Source organism: Coenobita brevimanus, chromosome 81, assembly GCF_032717465.1.
Source record: "Coenobita brevimanus isolate Jiangsu-jjx chromosome 81, ASM3271746v2, whole genome shotgun sequence".
In the NCBI taxonomy this organism is placed as follows: domain Eukaryota; kingdom Metazoa; phylum Arthropoda; class Malacostraca; order Decapoda; family Coenobitidae; genus Coenobita; species Coenobita brevimanus.
In genome coordinates this window covers 13,357,751-13,374,686 of record NC_137034.1, presented here as the reverse complement: position 1 = coordinate 13,374,686, position 16,936 = coordinate 13,357,751, and positions in this window count along the sequence as shown.

The following is a 16,936-nucleotide window of genomic DNA, read 5'->3' as shown; positions in this document are numbered from 1 at the left end:
AATACTGCTGACAATGTCCAGTAAGTGTGTTTATATCAATCTTATCTTTTTCCGTACCAGAGAATTTTGGTAGTTCATTGTCTTCATGACAAATATACACTGGAAATGGAGTATTACTGGAATTTTGTGGAGAAGGTACTGCACTAGTACTTGCTTCATCTACGGTAGCCATCTTTACCGTGTTTTTCTTGCAATCTTCATTTACAGGCAATTTATATATATATATTTTTTTTCCTGACCTTAATATTCTGTGGTCAAAGTTATAGTAAACTGGAAGTAAAATTTTATAAAGTTCACTATCTACATCTGATATTCCTGACTACGTGTCATCGTCATTTACTTCAGCGTAAATTGCATCTCTTTGCTGTTCTTTATCTAGTGTGTTTTCTTTCCTGAGTCTGGTTTTCCGCTCGTTCTTGTGTTTCTGGTGGTGTTTCGGAATTTATGTTTTGTTGATCGTTTTCTGGTGTTTGTGTCAGGGTATTTGTCACTGTTAATGTTGATCCTTTGGGCACTAATTGTGGAACTTTACTTTGCATAATGGAATTACACAATGAATCATATTATACTTTTCTCTTGATTACTTGTAAAATAAATATTATAAAACACATATGTAAGCGTAAATTGTGTAATTGTCTCTCACTGTGTAGTTTGTATTATTTATGATGATATATATATATATATATATATATATATATATATATATATATATATATATATATATATATATATATATTATATATATATATATATATATATATATATATATATATATATATATATATATATATATATAGATTATATATATATATATATATATATATATATATATATATATATATATATATATATATATATATATAGATTATATATATATATATATAGATTGTTACATAGCCTATGATTTCATCATCCCTTGTATAATTCTAACTTATGATACAGTTTTGTTCATGATTGCATCATCCTTTGTATGATCCTAATGTACAGTATGCTGCATGTTTGTTCACGATTCGCCACGTGGCTTCCATAGTGACCAGGCTTGCGTGTTCTACCTCACTCCCCCCTTCTCCCCCTTATAGTAGAGTAAGTCGTTCTTTCTGTTGTTCAGAGCAGGATTGTCAATTCTTTGTCGCCTATGCCTTCATTTGCGCGTCCTTCTTACAAGTTGAATCAAGCTCTGCCGGCCCCCTATATAATGAGCTCAGTCTCTGCATTAGTTGCCACTTAGATCTACTCCTCATTCTGTTCACATCTCTGTCCTCCCCAGTACAGTATATTATTATTTTTGTGAGTGTTCTGGAAGTCTCCAGCCATCTAGCTGCTGTATAATTTGAGTATAAGTGTTATTACCATTTTTCTTGTACTGTATTGCCTAAGGCATTAATTCGTAAGCCTGGTAAAGTTTTTATGATTCATATTAGTTCCATACTGTCAGCCAGTATTAGTAATATTTTGTATCTGTAATAATATTATATCTTGCTTTAACTCAGCATTATCCGGTTCTCTCATTTTATCAGGGCTGACTTAGATAAATTTGTTCTTGCTAAATTCGTGTTAATAGAGGCTATTGCAGTTAACCATATATGTAACCTGTTTTGCCATTACATTATCCTTATGAGTCCTGAATGTTTAGTTGTTAGTTTGAGCATTAAACTTTAACTTGTAATTTTACCTAAGTCATTTGTTTTGAACCTGGAACGTTGCGGGACAGTAGTGATTTTAGTATTCTCACTTGAAGTGTTCTTTATCTCTGTCCGTAACATTAATTTGGCGACCTCTTATCAGGATATTCAGGATATTATCATAAGGATATTGTTTGATATTTTGTGACTGTGATTTATTCATGATGTCTACTATTACTACTCTTGATGAAGCCAAAGATTTTTTGTCAAATGTGTAAACAGTGTGTGACGTAGAAAACAGAACAAAGAATGAACTTAAGCTTGTTGCTCAACAATTGGGAATTGCTGTTCACTCTCATCATTCTAAAGATCAAATTGTTGGCATGATTAATAAAAGCTTGTTTAATGTAACTCCTCCAGATGAGCAAACGCAGATTGAAATAGCTAAGTTTCAGCTAGTCCTGCAGGAGACTCGTGCTAAGGAGGCTGAGTTTCAGGCTCGTGCTAAGGAGGCTGAGTTTCAGGCACGTGCTAAGGAGGCTGAGTCTCAGGCTCATATTCAGGAGGCACAGGCACAGGCTCAGGTACAAATTGAACTTGCTAGGATTCAGGCAGACCATGAGTATCGCATGAAACAAGGTGGAACTGGGTCACCTAGCTCTGATGATTTTGATGTGGCTAAAAATGTTAAACTTGTCCCTCCTTTTAATGAATCTGATTTAACAAAGTATTTTCAGTTGTTTGAGAGGGTAGCTACAGGTTTTGATTGGCCCAAAAAGTATTGGCCAGTACTCCTTCAGAGTGTTCTCACAGGTAAAGCGCAAGTAATTTATGCATCTTTGCCTAAGGATCTATCTATCTATCTATCTATTGCCAGACGCCTCAGTCCCGTTTGGGGTGGCCACAAACAAATCGCCTCCAAGTCGCCCTGTCCCCCGCCATTTCACTCCCCTGCTCCCAACTCACACCCCCCTCTCTCATATACCTCTCCACCCCATCCCTCCATCTCATCCTCGGCCTCCCCCTCCCTCTTTCCCCCTCCACCTCACTCACATACACTCTCTTCGTCAGTCTTTCACCCTCCATCCTCTCCACATGGCCAAACCACCTCAGTATGTTCCTCATAACGCTTCCTATCACATCCACATCAACACCACAACGCTCCTTTATATCCTTATTCGTCAGCCTGTCTCTCCATGTGACTCCACAGGCTCCTCTTAAATAACTCATTTCCACTGCTCTCACTCTTGACTTGTGTCCTTCCAACAACGTCCAAGCTTCACTTCCGTACGTTAGAGTTGGTATCACAATACTGTCATGTAGTAACTTTTTCACTTCCATGCTCACTTCCCTGTTTCTTATCACTGCTTTCAAAGAACCAGCAACCTTTCTTCCCTGCTGTACCCTTTCAAGCACTTCACCCTCCAAACCTCCTTCCTTACTCATCACACTACCCAAGTACTTAAACGTACTCACATTTTCCAATTCCTCACCATCCAACCTCGCTGTACATTCACTGACTTCACCTTTCTCAAAGACCATCACTTTACTCTTCCCTACATTAACCTTTAGATTCCGTTTCTTACACACTCTCCCAAACTCATCCACCAAGCCTTGCAGCTCCCCTTCGTCTTCACTCAACAACACAGTATCATCTGCAAACAACAGCACAGGGAGTTTCCAAACACTATCCTCTCTCACCAGGGCCACTCCAACATCCACTACCCTACCTTGTACCTCTTTTATTACCCCATCCATGTACAGATTGAACAACCATGGAGACATGACACATCCCTGTTTCAACCCAACTTTCAAAGAGAAAAATTCACTTAGTTCACCATCCACACACACTGCAGCCTTCGCACCATCGTACATACTCTTCACAGCATTCAACAACTTCCCATCTACTCCATACATTCTTAACACTTTCCACAATCCTAGTCTATCCACCCTGTCATATGCTTTCTCCAAATCCATGAAAGCCGCATACAACTTCTTTCCCTTCTCTAGAAACTTTTCCACTAAAGATCTGAGAATGAATATCTGATCTACACAACCTTTTCCCTTCCTAAAGCCTCCCTGTTCTTCTCCAACTAATTCCTCTGTTCTTTCTCTAACTCTGTCAATAAGTATCCTCAGGATCAATCTGATAATTATGATGTAGTTAAGACCTTGATTCTTAAGGCCTATGAGCTTGTTCCTGAAGCCTATAGAGTAAAATTTTGGACAACTTATAAGCAAGATAAGCAATCCCATGTTGAGTATGCAAAAATCAAAGATCTGTTAGAACAGTGGTTAAATTCTAAGAATGTAAATTCTGATTTTGATAAATTTAAGCAGATGATTTTGCTGGAGGACTTCAAAAGGTGTATTAATAAAGATGTAAGCCTATATCTTGATGAGAAAAAAATAGCTTGGTGATACTACGGAGAAATGTTTCAGGAGACAGCGTGATATGAACAAAAAGGAGCCTTTAAATATTCAGTCAATTGGTCTAGTGTCCACCCTTGAGAGTTCCCAGAATCCTTTAACCGAGTTAACTGAACCTACTTTGAGGGGTAAATTAAATTCTCATAATGAAGCTCCTCTTTTGAACAGTAACGTGGGTGAATATCTCAAGAGTTCATGTGCTAATTTCCTGTCTGATGGTTTAGTCAGTCCTCTGGACAGTAATGACAGGAAATCAGTTAAAATTATCGTGTTACAGGTGCTTGCCAATCCCTTATGCTGACTAGTGTTCTAGGCTCTAATGTTAATTCCTCTGATGAAACTGTAATCTTACAAGGTGTAGGGATTAATTACTTCTCTGTCCCTCTGTGAAGAGTGAATTTAGAGTCTGGTTTTCTTAATGGTTCCGTTATGGTTGGGTTGGCTGAGACACTCCCAATGTCAGGTGTAACTTTCTTACTTGGAAATGATATTGGTGGAAGTCAAGTGTGTCGAGCTCCTCAGTTGTCTAGTGAGCCAGTGACTGCAACCCAGGATTGTGATGTCCCTGATGTGTTCTCTGCATGTGCTGTCACTAGGGCTAGGTCTAAAGTTACTGGTGACTTAGAGGATAATGATGATGATGATGTTATCCTAGCTGACACTTTTCTTGCTGATTTGGACCACTCACCAGATGAGGCAGTACCCCGTAGTGTTGATAATTTGTCTCGTCAAGAGTTGGTTGAGTTGCAGGTTGCTGACCCTGAGTTGAAAGGTCTAGCTAACTCTGCTTTCAGTGAGGAAGAGTCAGCTGGTGCTTCTACTTGTTATTATATAAAGTCAGGAGTACTTATGAGGAAGTGGAGACCCCCAACAGCATCAGCCGACTGAGAATGGGAGGTTGTACATCAAGTTGTCATCCCTCGTGTTTGTAGGCAGGATATCATTAGAGTGGCTCATGATTCCAGTTTGGCAGGACACCTTGGAGTGAGGAAGACTGTGGCACGCATTTTGAAACACTTCTACTGGCCAGGTATCTTCAGAGATGTTTCCTGGTATTGTAAGTCTTGTCACACCTGTCAAGTTGTGGGGAAGTGTAATCAGACCGAAAAGGTTGCACCTCTAGTTCCCATTCCTCCTTTTGAGAAGCCATTCACCCGTGTGTTGGTGGATATTGTGGGTCCTCTTCCTAAGTCTTCTTCAGGATTTTCTTATGTGTTGACCCTGATTGATATGGCTACTCGTTATCCTGAAGCCATTCCACTTAGAAATATCTCAGCAAAGAACGTGGTTAAGGAAATGCTAGGGTTCTTCACAAAGTTTGGTCTGCCCAAGGAGGTACGGTCAGACCGGGGAAGTAATTCCATGTCAAATGTTTTCAAGCAGTCTCTGAAAGAGTTGGGCATCACCCAGATCACGTCTTCAGCTTACCATCCCCAGACCCAAGGAGCGTTGGAGAGATATCATCAAACACTCAAATCGATGCTCAGGAAATACTGTTTGGAACATCAGAAAGATTGGGATAAAGGTCTTCCATTCGTTGTATTTGCTGCAAGAGAATCTCCAAATGAATTACTGGGCTTCTCACCTTTTGAACTACTGTTTGGCCATGAAGTAAGAGGACCCCTTAAGTTACTCAAGGAATGCTGGCTGTCGGAGGAAGATGACGTCAACCTGCTGGAGTATGTGATGAAGTTCAAAGAACGGCTGTCCACTGCTCTACAGCTGGCGAGAAAGAATTTAGGGGCTGCTCAGGAGAAGATGAAGACTTGCTATGATAAGAAGTCCAGGTTACGCCACTTTCAGCCAGGAGATCAGGTTTTGATTCTGCTACCGGTGCATGGGCAACCTCTTCAAGCCAAGTTTAGTGGTCCTTATTTCGTGGAGAAGAAACTCAGTGATGTCAACTATGTCATCACCACACCAGATCGTAGAAAGAACAAGCAACTTTGTCACATCAACATGCTAAAGTTATATCACAGGCGGGACGAAAATAACCCAGTCTGCACTGTAGCTGTTCCACCCGAGTCTGCAAGTGAAGCTCTCCCATGCAGTATGTGCCTGAGTGATAGTTTGGGGAAGAATCCTGATATCATGAATGATCTCCAGACTAAGCTTTCTCATCTAGCTCCCGAGGAAAGCCAGGAGTTTCGGCATTACTGCAGGAGTACTCGCAAGTGTTCTGTGCCACTCCAGGAAGAACCACTGTGTTGATGCATGATGTCGATGTTGGAGACGCAAAGCCAATTAAACTGCCTCCTTACCGTGTGAACCCAGTGAAAGTTCCTCTCATCCAGAAGGAGCTTGGCTACCTGTTGGACCACAAGATGATTGAGCCCTGTCAGAGCGAGTGGAGTTCTCCTGTCACTCTAGTCCCTAAGCCAGGTGGGTCACAGCGGCTTTGCATCGACTACAGACGTGTTAATCAGATAACCAAAACAGACACTTACCCTCTCCCTCACGTGGAAGATTGCATAGACAAGATCGGAAAGGCTAGGTATATAAGAAAGTCTGATTTGTTAAAGGGATACTGGCAAGTACCTATGACTGAATGTGCTAGGGAGATCTCATGTTTTGTAACACTAGGAAAGACTTTTGCATGTTCTGTAATGCCATATGGTATGAAGAATGCACCAGCCACTTTTCAGAAGCTCATGAATGTTGTAACACAGGGTTTGGCAGGGTGTGTTGTGTATATTGATGATGTATTAATCTTCAGTGACAACTGGAAAGATCACCTATGCTATGTCAGTAAATTTCTTGAGCGTTTGGTTCAGGCTAATCTTGTAGCTATTTTATCAAAATGTGAGTTTGGTCAAGCTAAAGTTCAGTACCTTGGGTACGTAATTGGTGATGGACACGTTGCACCACCAGAAGCTAAGGTTCAGGTTATAAGTGATCTTCCCAGACCTAAAAGTAGGAAAGAGCTACAAAGATTTTTGGGAATGGTAGGTTATTACAGGAGATTTGTTCTTAACTTTTCAATTCTTGTATCACCACTTACAGACCTACTGAAAAAGGGAGTTAAATTTGTCTGGACCGATAACTGTGAATCCTCTTTCAGCAAACTTAAAGCTATCCTATCAAGTCAGACAGTGCTCGCTACTCCAAATTTTGCTAAGCCTTTTAAGATGGCTGTTGACACAAGTGATACAGGAGCTGGGGCTGTTTTGCTGCAAGAGGATGATCAGGGTATTGAACACCCTGTATCTTATTACAGTAAGAAGTTCACTCCACCTCAAAAGAACTACTCAACTATTGAGAAAGAGCTTTTGGCCTTGATTTTGGGTTTACAGCATTTTTCATTTTATTTGTGTTCTGGTTTTGACCCCATAGTCATTTATACCGATCATAACCCACTGAAATTCCTTAGTAAGTTTAAAGATAAAAATCAGAGATTGACAAGATGGAGTCTACTTCTTCAGGAGTATTCATTAGACATACAACATGTCAAGGGGAAAAAAATGTTATTGCATTGCTTATCTAGAATTTAGACTGATTGTTTTAGAGTAATAAGAAATTTCCTTTGTAAATTTCTTTTTCTTTGTGGGGAGGTGTTACATAGCCTATGATTTCATCATCCCTTGTATAATTCTAACTTATGATACGTTTTGTTCATGACTGCATCATCCTTTGTATGATCCTAATGTACAGTATGCTGCATGTTTGTTCACGATTCGCCACGTGTCTTCCATAGTGACCAGGCTTGCGTGTTCTACCTCACTCCCCCCTTCTCCCCCTTATAGTAGAGTAAGTCGTTCTTTCTGTTGTTCAGAGCAGGAGTGTCAACTCTTTGTCCCTTATGCCTTTATTTGCGCGTCCTTCTTACAAGTTGAATCAAGCTCTGCCAGCCCCCTATGTAATGAGCTCAGTCTCTGCATTAGTTGCCACTTAAATCTACTCCTCATTCTGTTTACATCTCTGTCCTCCCCTGTACAGTATATTATTATTTTTGTGAGTGCTCTGGAAGTCTCCAGCCATCTAGCTGCTGTATAATTTGAGTATAAGTGTTATTACCATTTTTCTTGTATTGTATAGCCTAAAGCGTTAATTTGTAAGCCTGGTAAAGATTTTATGATTCATATTGGTTCCATACTGTCAGCCAGTAATAGTAATATTTTGTATCTGTAATAATATTATATCTTGCTTTAACTGAGCATTATCCGGTTCTCTCATTTTATCAGGGCTGACTTAGATAAATTTGTTCTCTCTAAATTCGTGTTAATAGAGGCCATTGCAGTTAACCATATATGTAACCTGTTTTGCCATTACATTATCCTTATGAGTCCTGAATGTTTATTTGTTAGTTTGAGCATTAAACTATAACTTGTAATATTACCTAAGTCATTTGTTTTGAACCTGGAACGTTGCGGGACAGTAGTGATTTTAGTATTCTCACTTGAAGTGTTTATTATCTCTCTCTGTTCCGTAACAATATATATATATATATATATATATACATATATATATATATATATATATATATATATATATATATATATATATATATATATTTCTTGGTTCGTTAACCAGGTGATAGTATTTTATGGATAGTTATGTAATTGGTGAAGTGTTAACTAATACAACCTTGGTTAGAATAAATCAACTCACTAGAATAGCAGTGGAGATAGTAGGTGTTTGTTGAATGTTGATTATCTGGGGTCAAGACACTCGCTCTCCTCTTCCTGGTGGTGGAGGTCAGATGTCACACACGTCACTTAGGGTTTGGTTTAGGTAGGTCAGGTCCTGGTATGACAGAGTCAGCACTCGGTGTCGTTGCTAGTGTAGGCAGACAGGCTGGCAGGCAGGCAGATGCAGGATGGCAGGCTGGTGTTGTCAGGCACTCGGACTGATTGACGGGTTATGACGACTTAAGCAAATGATGACAATGCTGAGCTGCTTGCCTCACTGTGGTAGTGATGGTGGGGAAGAAGATGGTGGGGATTGTTGGGGATGAAAAAGGTGGGGGTCGTGGTGGAGGGTGGTGGAGGTTCAAGGAGGGCGAAAATGTGCTGACGCTGGGTCAGCACACAGATGCACTTCCTCCTTTCTCACTTTCCTTGTTCACTTCTTCGTCTTCTTAACTTGTAGTGTTTGATTTTCCTTACTCATTGATATTAACTTGCAGGCTTGTAGAGTTGTTGATCGACGTAGTTTATCGTTGATAATGTTTCTCGTAATCGTGGAGTTGTGGTTTAGGAGCGATTAGGGACGAAGTTAAGCTGTGTTGATGCAACGCCATCCCTCTCTCTCTCTCTCTGCTTTGCTTGTTTGTTTTTTGTTTGATTGCGTGAAGTCACCAAATTGAGTGTAGTCGTAGATTGCGTGATTGAGACATTAATCGGCTTCATTTACAGCTCGCCGCCACTCTCTGTGAACAGAGTGAGGGAGACATCGTAGTATAAACTCTAAATCCATAGCTTGATTGTGGTTCGTTTTCGCCGCTCGCCACCAGTCTCGACTGGCATAGTTTACCGTAGTTAGTTCGTTACTACTGCTGTTCGCCAATCTCGATAGTGTGGTCTTAAGTTCTTGTAGGGAGATACGGCAATCGATTATGGATCGTTAAGTTCAGCCAGAATAAAATAGTGAGACGTAGTGTCAACGTGGTGAGTTGCAGCACTCTTGGGTTACAAAGTTTATTGCACACAGTTATAAAAATTGAGTTACAGTTTAGTAGAGCATGATCCTAACGTCAGACCTCTCTAGCCTGTCTCTCCCCTTTCTCTCTGATCTGAAGGGAATCTCTGCGACATTATATACAGCGTGGAGAGTATGTGTATGTCTAGCAAATTTCCTATCACGTGGACAAACTGCCTAGCGCTGGTTACTCCACGTGTTTGAATACATCATGAAATTCTTGTTCGTCTGGACTATGAGGAAGTTTGAGATACATCATATGATTAAAGATTCTTGATGATCTGGGACAACAAAGGTTGTGGATATACATTGTGTGAATTGACATTCCTGGTTCGTCTAGGTAAGAGGATGTGTTCTGTAACTCTTCCTGGAGAACTCAGACACAACTACCTGTTCTACATATTGTTACCTATAGCTATATAGTTACATACAGTATTGTGTTATATTAAGCCTGCAGACAAATCAAGAAAGAAACAAAGAAAGAAGAAAAAAAGCAAAGAAACAAGGAGAACGAGGAAAATGAAAGAAAGGAAGAAGACCAAGAAGGAAAGAAACAGAAAAAGAAGGAAGAGGAATAAAGTAGACAAAGAGAACAATAGAAAATGAAAGAAAGTATATCAGGAATGATAGAAAAATAAGGAAAGAATTTAGAGAAAGAAAGAGAACAGGAAAAATGAAAGAAAGAAAGAAGAGCAGGAAAGAAAGTGAAAAAGAGGAGAAAGAAAGAGAGAAATGAAGAGAAGGAAAGAAGAAAGAAAAGAAAGAAAGGAAAAAAATGTAAAGAAAAAGAATCAGAGAGATGAAGCAAGAAAGAAAAGAGAAAAAAAGAAAGAAGAAAAGAAAGAATGGGTGTGTGTTAACAAATAGCTCAAACAATTTTTATCCGATTTAGACTAAACTTGGTGGACAGGTTCAGGATCAGTCAATGATGAAAGGATTATCTCATATTCTGAAAACAATCAAAGGTCACGGTCACAGGGTAAGGTCCAAATTTGTCAGCATCTATTGTGTTTGTCGCATTAATATTTTTATGCAGAGAAGGAAGAACTAAATCCTGGAACCCAACGATTAGTTGTTCTTTCCTGTATAAACTGAACAAAAACGGATGGGCAAATTCAGACTTTGTTCACTTTGAGTTGCCTGGACAATCGAGTGTAGTTGTTTTGTGTTTATTTAGGTATATATGTTGAACACACACACACACACACACACACACACACACACACACACACACACACCACTTTCCTCCCGAGTTTTTCTTCTTCTCTTTTTATGCTTTTCTCCTCATCCCTCCTCTCCCTCTCCCGTCCCTGCCACCATAATCGCCTCTCCACTTCCCCTCTGCTTACCATATCGTTTACAGTGACAAATTACCGCAATCTTCATTTTGATTTCTAATCAGTGTATGTTTCCCCTTTGCAATGTATTAAGGTAGAAGCTGTGAAACATATTAGCATGTAATACATAAGTTATACTCTTCCTTCCATTATTATTTTTATTATGCTGCAGTTTTACTTTTAGAGGTCTCTGCTAGGCTTTATGATGTCACCTTGGGGAATATGAATAAAATATAAACCCACTACGTCGCCAAACTGAAATGTTACTGGAGTTTATTTTTAACCAAATTGGGAAGAGAAGTAATCCAAAAAGTAAACAAGCTTATGAACAAGAAGGATCACCGGTAGGCTGCAGTACCTGTCCCCACCACTGGGCCTAAGGGTCGAACATCTGACTTCGCCCTGTGACCTTGACATTCAAACGACTGCCCTTATAATCGAATTACTTCATTCTTGCCTGACCCTTAACCCTTCCACCAAATTAGGTCATAATCTTATCAACCCTGTTTGTGTTGACTTGTTCCTGTGACCTTGACCCTTGACCTATTCATCTGACCTTCACCACCGACCTTTTCCCGCGAAATCATTGGTTTATTGTCCTCAAAACTGTATTCCATTGATCTTTCCCTTTCATGAACCCTTCAACAAACTTGGTCTAAATTAGATTAAAACTGAAGTTAATCTTGTCATATGACCCTGACCTTGACCTATTACTTTAAAATGTGACTGCCAATTCCTTGGCTGATCCTCAACACATCCACTAAATTGGGCCAAAATTGGATAAAAACTTTCTGTTATTTTCTTAAGACATACACACAGGCCGAAGTTCATCCTTGACCTGCGACCTTGGGCTTTGATGGATTGTTCTCAAAATCTCTCCCATTCGTTCTTGCCTCCTGCAAGTTTGCATAAATCAGATAAAAAGAAATCGTTAAGTTAACTTAACAAGGTGACCTTTGACCTTAACCTCTGACATCTTGTTCGAAAAAAAAAAAAAAGTCTACTCATTGGCTATCAACCCTTCCCCACAGTTTAGCTAAAATCGGATAGAAGCTTTGCGAGTCATTCCGTACACACACACACACACACACACACACACACACACACACACACACACACACACACACACACACACACACACACACACACACACACATACCTGAGATAAACAGAACACCCGATCTTGCTTCGCCACTGTGGGTTTAATTACGTTGCCTGTGTGGTAAGAATTACACATACCATAATGACGTAAAATAATTATAAGCCTTCCACCCTTTAGGCATTATTTTCCTTCCTTTAACTTCCATCTTTTCTCCATTTCTATTTTCCTCTTATTTTACACACCCGCTTGTCTCTCCTCCCTGCCTTCCTCCTTCTTTTTCAATCTTCCGCCTCCCTCCTTTCAATATATCCCGAGTTCACTCATTTATTTTTCTTTCTCCTCCTATCTCCTCCTTCCCCAGGTAACATTTCCACTGACGTCATTTCTACTACTCACATAATCCACTTGTCTTTCATTTTCCGTCATCAGTCCCCATCTTATATGTCGCCTTTCTTATCAGTGATATCTTCTTCGAATTTTTTCCTTCTCCGCCTTCCTACCTGTCAATCAATCAATCTATCTGTTTATCAAACTATTTATTTGTGTGTATGGGGGGGGGGTTGTGTGTGTGTTCCTGAACTTACTACGTTACCTTCACGTAATTCTGAGGAAGACTTTGAGTCAAAAATACTAAATCAATATGGGCTCTATTCTGAACCGTTTTGGAGCTGCAGCTGTGGTGACGCAAAAGATTAATTATGAGGGAGACCATTTTCTCTCATAAGGTCATCATGACTAACACTGTAAGGATGAAACCTGAACCTATGCTGATACAGCGTATTAACCCCTCCAAACCAGCCCTTAAATCATGTCCCTATATATATATACACATAGACAGATAGATAGATAGATACATACATATGCGTCCATCCATCCACCATCCAATCCTATGTCGTTCCATGAGGAGCATAGGAACCCAAGACTAGGCAAGCTGGTCCCGACATTTAAGATGAGAGTGACTAGGCTCACTCATCCCTGGGTGGCATTACGCCAGCATTAAATCTCAACCACCCTTTGGATATAAACCTACACTGGCTTAATCTGATTGGAGCATCTTAATTACTCAATAAACCACCAGACGCCATAATTTGGTTATATGACTACCACCTAGAGTGGTAAATGGTTTCCTGGTGTACAGGAAACTATTTGGCTTGTCACTCAGTGTAGAGTTACCCAGAGGCAGAAGGAAGAGGAAAGAAGAGGGGGTGTAAACTCACCCGTAGGCAGAAGAGAGAGGAAAGAGTGAAGGAAAGAAAGGCGGAAGAGGAAGGATGGAAAGGAGGAAAGGGCAGACACCCCATGCAGCAAGACATCGAGTGAGTGGATGGTGAGCAACCCGACTTACCACTTTAAATATATATATATATATATATATATATATATATATATATATATATATATATATATATATATATATATATATATATATATATATATATATATATATATATATATATTCACTTCAACAAAGGAATGAACAAAAAACATCGTATTAATTTCTTTCTCTGTGAAAATGTAAAACCTTTATATTGGAACCCGAGTGAAGGATATTCAATTTTCACGGGCTATTACTTCCTATTTTTGTGAGATATCTCTTAATGGACTATTCATTTCACCAAAAGTACTTTTTAAAAATGCCTGCGCTGTGCTGCTGCAGTCGTTGTAGTGCAACATGTCTCTGACACACCACTACAGCACTGACACACCAGTAACGCAGGACTGACACCACCTGACATGCCTTAGCTACTGACACAACACTGGTACCATTGTTACAACCATAACCACCGACTGACCCCCAACACCGCCAAAGTCATTGCATAATTATACCTTACCATTAGATCAGCTGAATTAACTCTTCCACCACCAGAAATGAAAATGACGGCCAGATCCACCACACACTGAAATGTACAACAATAATGTGTCAGTAGTGTACCTCCTTTCAGTGCATCACGAAAGACATATTTTCAACAAACATTATTCCAGCCATACTCAATACACAAAGCATATCCTGCAAATCTTATTAGCAACGTTTATCTCACAGGTATTACAAAGAGTCACAGGGAGTTAGAAAACCAGCAGGGACCCTCGCCTACCAAACTATGATGAATGTCTTTATGAAGATTATATGATCACATAACGTAAGTAATTGTATCTCAAATTCCCAACCACCGTCATCCAGTACTAGTCCACCCTCAGGACTGTACAGAGAGACACACAACTTACACAAGTATGTTGCCAGAGTCTGACAAATACATAGCACAAAAATAAAACCAGCTAAAACACGCACAAGTAAAACAATTTTCTCACTGTATTTCGCCAGTTGTAAATATTTTTCATACAGAACTGTACACAAACAGGACTTATCAGTGTAAATTATAAGTGCTAATCCATTACTGAACTCGATACTGGCAGGGCGTACAGTCAATTATCCATGGACTTTGATAAACAATAGTAAGCTCTAGTGATGTGCACAGCAAATCTAGGGATCTGGCGCTCAGACGAGGGAAAAGATGAGGAAGGAGGAGGAGGAGGAGGAGGAGGAGGGGAAGAAGAAGAAGAAGAAGAAGACGGTGATGATATACATGAATCTTTCAGTTGTAGGGGGTTACCACGCCTCTCGCCGGTTATAACTTGAACTACCTGACGACGTTTTACAAGAAGGCACTTTGTAACCGGTAGGGCAACGGGACATAGGGTCCAGTCCTTTTTAGCTTTGCTTGAGCACACCTCTGTAGTTAGCAGTATCCAGTACTGATGACACAGATACTTGGCCATATAAGTCATTAGTGTCAAGTTGTTGCAGATTCACCTGACTGGTTTCCAAAGTCCGTGCAAAGAAAATCAGGAAAGACAACATGAGCTTTGTGAATGACTTGAGAGATCTTTGCTCACCCAGAATTCGCCAGGATACAGACATTTCTAATTTTGTTTCATTCAGCGCACCAATCATCTACTTTGTCAGTAATGTGTGAGGTTTGTTAAGTACCTTTATACAGTGTGAATCTCAGAGGGTGCCAAGTGTTCTCGACTGCAAGACAGCTACCAAGGATAAATTGGGGTTCTGGGGTTCACATGGAATTTCTGTTGTCCCTCAAACACTCTCTCAGCATCACTGATTTCTCAGTCCACTTGCATACACCTCTCACTGATATTTCTCCCCTCAATTGATGTCCCCCAACCTGCTTTTTCGACTGTAAGTTCTTCTCATCTGCTCCTCTCCTAATTTATTCAAAATTTCTCTCTCTCTCACATCCCATCTGTTTCTTTCTACCTTGCTCTCTGCTTCCTCGCTTCCAGATTTCACTCTTCTCGAATGTCTTGTTTCTTTGTGCCCTCCATTAGCGTGTATGTTCTGATCTCTGCTACACCTCTCCTTCTGGTAAAAATGTGAAATAGTTAAGATCTTTTCTTCACTCTCCTCAGTGTCCTGTTCTTAACATCCTTTGTCAACACTCCTCTCATCCTCTCTCATCTCGTCTTTTTACCTTCCATTTGACGAGTCGGGGGAGGTTGTTGTCTTCACTGGGATCAATAGGTGTCCGTCTGTAGTAGTTTGGCGGCAGGGCAGCAGCAGACTGGCTGGCGCAGAGATTTCGTTTCGGGGCCAGAACTCAGACAGTATTCACCATAGAGCCATGAAATTTCACATAGCCATGTGTCTTATAGTGAACTGGTGCATTTTGCTAGGTAGGTTGCTGCGTCATAATTAGCTTTCTTTTTTAATGATAAAGTAAAATATAAGTAATTTTTCCAAAGATTTCAAAGCAACCTGCGCAAGGAATTTGAAGGGCCCAGGTTATGTGTCAAGGCGTTCTCAAAGGGGTCCACCTTTAAAAGAAAAGATTGGGGGGGAGGGGAGAGCCGTTATGCCCTTGGTTAGGTGTGCAGGGAAGTGGTGGATACCCTACGTGCTTGGTCAGATGGAGAGTTGCAACAGCGTAGCGCTGCCCATGTTTAAACTTTGCCATTCTCCCCTAAAACTTCCTTCGTCCTCGTCATCCTCCTCCCTTCCCTCCATCAACTTCAGTAATAGCCGCTGTTACTGTGCCGTATACATTACTGGCCACTAGGGACGCTGCCTTCACGTAGTTCATGACCTCACCACTAGGAGCGCTACGGCTACAGCCCATTTCACTTTCCTTACACTGAATGACGGATGTAACTGAAGGAAAGATGATGCTGTAACTCTTTTTTTTTTTTTTTTTTTTTTTTTTTTTTTTTTTTTTTCCATAATACTGTATCTAGGCTTCTGTGTCAGTGCCAAGTCAGCCTCACATCACTGAGTCAAAGGTTCCGTTCCTGAAAACTGTACTCAGTATGAAGACATGACCAAGAAATAATCCCTCTACCAAACACCACGAGTTATAAAAATATATACAAAGTGATCCTGATATAATGCCGCACTCCCCCCTCCCCCCCCCCTCTGCAGAATTCTCAAGTGCGGTAGGGACGGCTCAGTGTTATCAGTATCTACCCTGCATTATTTATTCATTTCCTCCTCCAAATGCCACAGCCAGACCCACACTGTACTCTTTTTACTCTAACTTAGCCTAAAACTACCATCTCTTCATCTTGAATGCTAAGTTTTAACAAAATGATTAACATTACAATATGATGCTAATCACGAAGAAGTGTCATGGAAAGGCAGCAGATCTGTGGCATTGTATGTCTGTGCCACTGGGCTATGTGAAATACGCAGCAAATGAACGATTAATCTCTGACAAGTTAGAGTTAAATGAGTAGAGCTGACTGAGACAAAAGATACTGCTGTTTGAGTTTCTAGTGAAGCGCTATTTACAGACCATCCT